This window comes from Vanessa cardui, chromosome 10, assembly GCF_905220365.1.
Source record: "Vanessa cardui chromosome 10, ilVanCard2.1, whole genome shotgun sequence".
Taxonomy (NCBI): Eukaryota; Metazoa; Arthropoda; class Insecta; order Lepidoptera; family Nymphalidae; genus Vanessa; species Vanessa cardui.
This window is the reverse complement of record NC_061132.1, coordinates 1,951,649-1,960,620: the sequence shown is the minus strand read 5'-3', so window position 1 is coordinate 1,960,620 and position 8,972 is coordinate 1,951,649. Positions and strand designations below refer to the sequence as shown.

Genomic DNA, 8,972 nt, shown 5'->3' with positions numbered 1-8,972 from the left:
CCGTTACGCTATTTTCAATTAAAGCCCTAATGGCTCACGGACCGCCGATGTGCCGATTGTCTAATTGTAGATCGACTTGGAGCTGGAAGTTTGTATTTACAAGACTGTATCTTGTATTTATTTCATAATAAAAATATACATTATTCAAGTAGGCTTTTATAAGCACTTTTGAGTCGTCATTTAACAACTATATTGTGGAGCTATCACTGGTTCGGCAAGAAAAACCGGAAAGAAATTCGTAGAAGTTACTCTTTTTCAACATTTAAAGCTACAGTCGTGTTAATTAATACAATTATATAAGTATGCAGCTACATTGCTTTTTCGTATAGTGAATTTTTAACAGACTTCTTAAATTAAAAATTCTCAGACAAAATTCTGATTGGAAAATCGCTTTTTGTTTTGGTCTACTTACAGTTTGGTCCCATTGAATTAGAAAATATCACCCCTATCGGTATTAATGTGTTCATAATTACTCGAATTTGATTATTATTTGTTTATATTATGATAATGATATTAAGAATCACTAGATATTTCGCTTCATGTTTTATCTTCAGTGGAGCTGAGTTGAAATAAGCTAGAAGATTTTTTCAAGCGAAAAGAGCTATACCAAGTGAAACATTTACGGGTTGTCATTTAACTTTTTTATCTAATCCACTATTATAAATACTTAGGTTGTCCAATGGTTTGAACGCGTGCATATACATACTTTATTTTTCGGATAAATACCCAATGAAGGGAAAAAATCCCTCATTGTTTCCCAACACTGGACTGATTATGAATAACTAATGCAATAATGAATTTCTTGCTGTTTCTTCGTTCGAGATTAATTTCCAAAACCTTAGTATAAGTAAGCAGAGTAAGACATTGACAAGTTACAAAGCTTTTACCGTCTACCCGTAGTCTACCCGTGACCACGAACGCCGTAAAGTGCTCGAAACGTCGGGATGTCAAAAATAATTAATATACGCGATTAAAATCCGTAATAACTAGTTTTATTTAAATGTGTAATAATCGCGAAAATTTAAGACAACATTATTTGAACCAGTACGGACTGGAAACATCAAGTTACAAAGCTTTACTGTAACTTAAAAAAATAACAAACGCATATAAAACCTACTTTCAAAAAACCCTTTTTTTAATTAAAAAACGAAACCCGTAATAACCGCTCTGTATAATTCGTTAACAACGTAACGATACTAACCACACCCTTTCGTAAAAACTTTGCTTTTAATCGTTTTACATTACGATGCTGTAATGTGCCAAGTTCAGGTTTCATTGTTATTGAAAATTTCCAATACGCTCAGCAGCGCCTATCCCATCCCCTAAATGGATATCATGTTCATTCCCTCACTGGTTAACTTGTTCCTTTGCGTTTCTTAGTGTTATCTATTCGAATGAACAAAAATGCAACGTGTGTATCTTTTCTGATATTCTAATTACCATTTGCAATTAATTGTTTCTCTGTTTGTTTTGGGTAATCTTCAATATTTGACAACTCAGTCAATAAATAAAAATAAATAATTAAAATATTATAATTGTTTGTCTGTCTATATGTTTGGGATATTTTTTAAAACAGTGATAATTAAGTTTGATAAAAACCTCATTCAATTTTGTAAATATGTTATCTTGAATGAAATAAAAATAAATAAAATATAATTGCGTAATGTGATTGCATAATTAGGTCTTTGTAACGCTATATATATATAATATATAATTGTTGATACAGAAAAAAATAACTAACTGCAATCAAATAAGGATTTTTTTATGCCATTGTTTGGCGGAGGAGCATATCGGTCACCTGATGGTAAGTGGTCACCAACGTAGACAATGTCGCTGTAAGAAACATTAACCATTCCTTTCATCGTCAATGCGCCGCCAACTGACACACCCTTCAAACCGGAACAAAACAATACCAAGTACTGTTGTTTGGCGGTAGAATATCTGATGAGTGGGTATCTACCCAGACGGGCGTGCGCAAAGCCCTACCACCAAGTAAAAGATTATTGTTTAATAATTTGTATAGAATATTTGTTTGATGAATAATGATGGTTTATTTAAAATAAACAAAAAAATAAATATATATAATAGTATTTGCACGTAATTACAAAGACGCAAGACGCGAATCACGACGTCGCCTCGCGTTTGAAATATTTTAGAGAAATCCTTTCGTCTCGCTGTAATGAGTGTCATATTCGGAACGGACGGTCGGCAGAATATGTTAATAGTGTTTATTTAACTATATATAAACTAGTTAACGCACGCGGCTTTGGTCGCCTTTTAGGGTGTTTATTTATTTATTTAATCGATACACCACAGTATTTGAAATAAAACACTTAAAACAAGAATACAGAAAAAAGACAGAAACAACTTCAAACACTTAATAGGTATATACAGCATTAATAGTTACGTTAGCCTCCAATAACAATTTTTAACTATACTCTATTCAATAAATACTACAGACTGCAATAATAACACGCTTATTAATTATGTATATGGGTGTTATGTGATAAGCAAAGGAAGTAGCCTATGTCCTTTCTTATGGCCTGGATATGTACCTCTCCTCTGAATCTTGGTCCAGTACAGTTCCACTTCAAAATCTTACGAACCTTACGACGTTATCACAGCTGAAATGCAGAGGCAAAAATATATAACAAAACTCTAGTATTGCCTGGATTCGAAACTGCATTCTTCACGAAAAATTCTGATCTTATTGTCTTATTGGTATATCTTATTAATGCAATTTGTAACAATTGTTGCTAGCAAATGTATAAAACGATTCCTTCATATATTTTTAATGCTTTGGACGTGACTGCTACGATCATGCTCTTTCAGTCTTTTAATAAAATGTATGTCAGTATACTAAAAATATTATTGGCAGCGGTGGGATTCGAACCCACGCCTCCGAAGAGACTGGTGCCTTAAACCAGCGCCTTAGACCGCTCGGCCACGCTACCCATATCTCTGACTCCCGTATTTTTCTATTATGTCAAGAGTGATAGGTTTATTTATATCATTGTTTATTTTAGGAACATCTTAAACAGCATGTACTATGTGAAATTTATCTTATCTTCAATTTAACTTCGACCTAGCGCACAACATATAAATATTTGTAAATTAAAAATCGTATTTCAATTTTAATTTCTAATTTTGAAATATAGGTACATATTGCGATCTTAGCTGGTATTTATGGAAACACTATACATACATGCCCTGTTTTTAATTTTTTGACAGCGATTAACACATATTATATATAACATATATTTTAGGTAACATACTGCACACACGGGTTCAAAAGGGGTCATTCTGTTTACTGATGAAAACTGCATTAAAATCCATTGCTTAGTTTAAAAAATCTAAGCGAACAGACGCCGGGAATCGTCTTTAATTAATATTGCGTAGAAAAGATCTATACAGCAAGATCTTAACATTGGAAATTGACGTATATTTTTTTTGTTTTAATGTAATAAAAAGGTGCTCTAAAGTGCAGATAACATAGCGAGAACGACTATATAGATAAGAAAATATGCCTAAAAATATTTGAATTTCGAACAACCTTCGTAACTACTGATAAGCTGTAGAATTGACATTGTTACATCAGGGTTGTACGCTATATCCGATGTTATTTAACATAGGTACACAGAGTATACATCCATAAAAATTTTGGAGCTGACAAAAAACAGAAGTAACACCAATCTTATGATTCTTGACCTAACTGACAAATTATTGGTGGATACACTGTTAATTGTTGGTCTATACACTGTGAGGATATCTATCAAAATTTACAACTACGAGGTCTGCGTACCAAAGAAGAGATGCAAGGAAATGTAAAAAAAATGCAAGTGTTAGTAAGCGCAACAATTCGATCAGCTATCGCGATCTATATCTATATCAACAACAGCAAGAGTTACCTTGGTTTGTCCCTTAATAATTCCAATTCCGAAATTATGGCAAATATTGTTAGTCATTTGGAATTTAGTATTGAAAGCACAAGCTGAGGATGCCCAGCCAGGCAAGGACTTAAACGTGACTACCTTGTCAAAACAATCAAAGCAATGATACCAAAATTATACCTTAATATTTTACCAAAGTTTGCTGTTATTTTGGGCATCTCCAATGACGAGGTGACGAGATTCTTCTAGGGCAAAACTGCGAGGCCAAGCATAAGGTCATATCAGGTGAAGTTCAAATCGAGCAATCACTATCAGAAACCGATAGCAATTACCCAGACTTAAGAGGACATTCTTTAGAGGAACATTTCCTTTTGGATGTAAACCTTTATTCTTAAGGTTGTTTTTAAACATGCTTTTGTGTGAACGAGAGCAGTTCAGGATCAGTGATCCTGGGGACCCCTCTAGCTTGATAAAGCCGCTGGACGTCTTTTAGATGAGATGAAATTGATGATGATCTCTGTTTAGAAATTAAAGTGATCTTTTCAGTAATTTTGGTAATAGATCTAAGATGTTTCGTCTTCAGATAAATCGGATGCTGTTTTGGATTTGATACGAATTCTGATTTGGAGATGAAGAACAAGATGTAGGAATTAAATGTAATAAGACCAATTGTTGGCAATTAAATAATTGACTCTTTCTGTCTTTTCATCAACAACAACAGACTGTAAATTCCCACTGCTGGGCTAAAGGCCTCCTCTCCCTTTGAGGAGAAGGTTTGGAACATATTCCACTTCGCTGTTCCTATGCGGGTTGGTGGAATACACATGTGGCAGATTTCTATGAAATTTGTCACATGCAGGTTTCCTCACGATGTTTTCCTTCACCGCTGAGCACGAGATGAATTATAAAGACAAATTAAGCACATGAATCAGCGGTGCTTGCCTGGGTTTGAACCCGCAATCATCGGTTAAGATGCGCGCATTCTTACCACTGGGCCATCTCGACTCGTTTTTTATTAAATTGTATGAAATATAATAAAATATTATTTTTATTTATTAAATATATTATAAATATTATTTTTCAGACCGTACATCCAACTCAACACTACACACGACACATCCGAAGTGTAGCGACGTGTAAAATCTGCATTTCTTTGAGATGCACTTGTACCCCCCCCGTCCCCCAACGCCTCTTAGATAAAGAGGGTTCTACTTTCGCGCGCTTTGAGTCACGACTCCTAGGTCTGTTAGGAGTGCCTAGGTAGATGTTTTGTTCCGTTATGATAAAGCGGACGAACGCCATTGTTTTAGAGTTTTTTTTTTCAACGATTCGAGTGGGCTGTCCTCTTTTGTTTTACGATTCGTCAATGTTTTTATTTGCTCCGGTTGTCTTATTAGGGATCCGATCTGGAAGCTATACAAGTCTATTCAATTGCTTTATTACTTTTTTATTAATAATGTATAATAGGAAGGGAGGGGGGGGGGGGTTGTCTGTTATCGGTATCAGAACTTATGTTTGTTCTGCACATCTGATGGCGTACAAAATTTCACAATTATTTATTGAAGGGTTAAGATGTTAAAGCCTAAGAAATAATCAGAAAGTTCGCATTTATAGTATAGAGAAAATATATATGTATAAATTGCTTTTAAAATGCTATATACGTTTCAAAAATTAGTGCAAATTATGACCTGTACGAGTAAATAAATAAATCATTTGATTTATCGATTGATTTATCACGAATTATCTATACATTGTAGATTTATAAAAAAAAATAATGAAATATAAAATAATGGAAATTGCTTTACCAATTGTATTGTCTACATTGGTATGCCATGTCGACAAGTGACGTCTCCGTGTCAGCTCATAGGGTAGGGTTGCTCATTGCGCCAAACAACTGTACTTTTTATCGATACATCCCAAAATTTCTAAAATTACATCTACAAGTATCATAAGAATTCCCAGATTTGGTTAGTTTTTATTTCATAGAGTACCTAGTTACTATCCAGGCAGGGAACAGTCCTTTAGCAAATCGAATTAAATAATCTTAAGTCATTTCTTTTGCTTCATAATCATCCATCATGTAATCCACACATCCATTCCATATTGTACATTAAAAATTAAAATTGTGTGATTTCTTAGGCAGTCGAAACCGCCCAAGATATCTCTGACGTAGGTAAAGTTTCCACTTACATAAATCTGTGGTTTTATTTATAGATTGATCTGTATAGCCGTGTCTCAGTTTTGACAGGGCATTTCAAGCGTGAATATGTTGTATGCTGAAGCGTTTCCAGTTTTAATGTAAGTAAGCCAGTGTAACTACAGGCACATCTTACCTAGGTTGGTGGTGCATTGGCGATGTATGGAATGGTCTATATTTCATACAGGATCAATCTCTAAGGGCGGTGATAACCACTTACCATAGAATAGTGTTTGCCCCTTCATATACCAATATTATAAAAAAAAAACAATAAAAATAGTCAACTTCCAAATTTAATTTGCGGATCGAAATAATGTCGTTTTATTTCGATAATATGTTTTTATTTAGGAGTTCATAATGTTCGCAGATATTTCATCGAAATGTGTAAACACATAGTTGTGCTATAGCACAAGTGTGTGCGCAAATACAGATGTACTCTTAATGCCGTCGCTCGTATTATCCGAGGGGAAATCTGACTAGACCTGGAAAAGTTCAAGTTGACTAAGGGCTGTTCGCCCAAGACACGGACATGAGAAAATATTTAAGTTCTTCTAATCTTTCGATGGACAAAACTCGGTTGACACCAAGGTTTTATGAGCCACCAATGATATACTACGTCGAATGAACTCAATATTTTATTCGAGAAAACTTTACAATAAAACGTTATCGAATTGTCCATAATTTTTATACTCTATCATAGTTCGCAAAGCGGCCTCCATCGAGAAGACACGGCCAGAAACTCCCATAGTTGCCCTATTTTTAAACCGATTTACAATGGGGTTATTCATAAATAAGCCTATAATACATTCTTGATCAGCCTTGCGTTGGATGTTTCTTGTAAAACCGACGGCCGTTGGGGCAGAAAAGTTCTCGCAAGGCGATCGCGAAACGGAAAACGCAGCGTGGGTAGGCCCCTAATAAGGTGGACTGAGGATCTTTGGGGTAAGTCTTTGTCCAGCAGTGAACGTCTCCCGACTAGGTAATGATTGAAATAATAATGATTGCCTTGAAACCTGAGTTTTGATGAAGGACTATCCAAACAGTATTCTTATAATGAGTTATTGTTATTTATATTGACATTTGCATGGTTTCAGAAACGCTTTATACTTATAATATAATTTTATATGTTGAATACATATTTATTATGTCCGAGATTAATATGTTAAATAAACGAGTCATATTATCAAGAAAATACATTGAAAAAACCTCCACGTATAAAGCAAACATATAATATATTTAAATAGGTTCCTATGTGTGACGTATTATGCCGTACTTAAGAAGGGTAGGAATTTCTCAATTATCACGTACCGGATCGAGATGTACGACCCCCCCTCGCCCGGGGGGGAGCGACCCACTTCCAAGCAATATAGTCGGACTGCTATCGGTATTAAAATTTACAATTTTATGACATTCTCGTGCGAATATATTCGCTTTTCTATCGTCCGATTTAATTAGTCACCTTTTAAGCTTCGTTCAATTTTAGTTGTTAATTTTATACTATTCATGAAGTTATTTCATTCCGTATAGCCCGACTATCTATAGCCCGGATATAATTTTTTTTTATTAGTCAGCACATTGAACGTAATTATAAACGTTAAACAATGTATTACAGTAAAGACAAAAATATTAACAACGCTTTTCTGTTATCTTATATGTTATCCTTATAATGTATCTTATATCAACGGTAATCGCTAAGTAAATGAATTATACTAATATTTTATAAATGCGATAGTAACTTGTCTGATTGTATGTTGCTCTTTCACTGCTAAATTACTGAACTAAATTTGATGAAATTTGATACAAATCAAGCTTGAAGTCCAAGAAAAGGTACATGCTACGTTTTTATGCCTGACGACCGACTCCTGAAACTTCAGCAAAGTCGCGGGTGACGATTACCTACTAATAATGCATGTTTATGTGTTTCTATTTAAGTAATTCGTTGTAGTTTAACATGTATAAAAACTTCTCAAATTTAATTTATGAACTAAATAAATTGAAAACCATAACTTAGAATTTTACAGATTTTTAGAATGTTTATAATTTACAAAATAAATAAAGACAAAATAATATATCATAATTGTTTAATTAGTTTGAAGCTGTTTAATGTTGTTTTTATAATATATAAATTACTATTGACAAAGAATAATTATCTACTCGTTGTCAGTATATACATGTACATATCTGGATTATTCGGCTTTTTACACTGAATACCATAAAAAAATTAAACTTTAGATAACCGCAACTATGTGCATATATAGAATAGTTAAAGATTGTGGGTTTATATATATACTGTCTACCTTAAATATTGTTCGAAGTCTAGCGAGCTCGTGGTGTAGCAACATTGGAAATCAAAGATGAACTCCAGCCTTCGTCTTCGAGTGTCATGATGTGATGGATCCTTTGAGGAATCCATTATTTGTTATCAATTGTGATCTATAATATCTTTATTCTTCTAGTCTTCATTGACAACGGCCGCCGTGACGGTATTTAAACAAAAGCACACCATTCATTTTTAAATCAGATAAATAATTTTCCACAATAATTATGATACGACGTAAGTGCCTTCTAAAATGTATATAAAAAAGATCTTTGAAAGCTAAACACTAAAAATTACATTTGAAAAGATATCTATATTTTAATATTATAAATGTGAAAGTAACACTGTCTGTCTGTCACCCTTTCACGTCCAAATCACTGTACCGGTTTTCATGTAATTTGGTATGAGGCAAACTTGAATTCTAAGAAAGGACATAGGCTTTTTGCTTGAGACATGACAACCGACAACCTAAAAGGCAAGCGAAGCCACGGGCGGCTACTAGTAATATATACATATATATTTTTTAATCTCGCTTGTAAGGTTTTATATTAATATAATTGCATGCACG

At 33.8% G+C, this 8,972-nt stretch overlaps 1 non-coding gene across 1 annotated transcript; it reads right to left on the bottom strand.

The window, feature by feature from the left end:
- Positions 1 to 2,872: 2,872 nt before the first annotated feature.
- Positions 2,873 to 2,954, bottom strand: Trnal-aag. The gene has a single exon. It is a non-coding gene; the product is annotated as a tRNA-Leu (tRNA).
- Between the last annotated feature and the right edge of the window lie 6,018 nt (positions 2,955 to 8,972).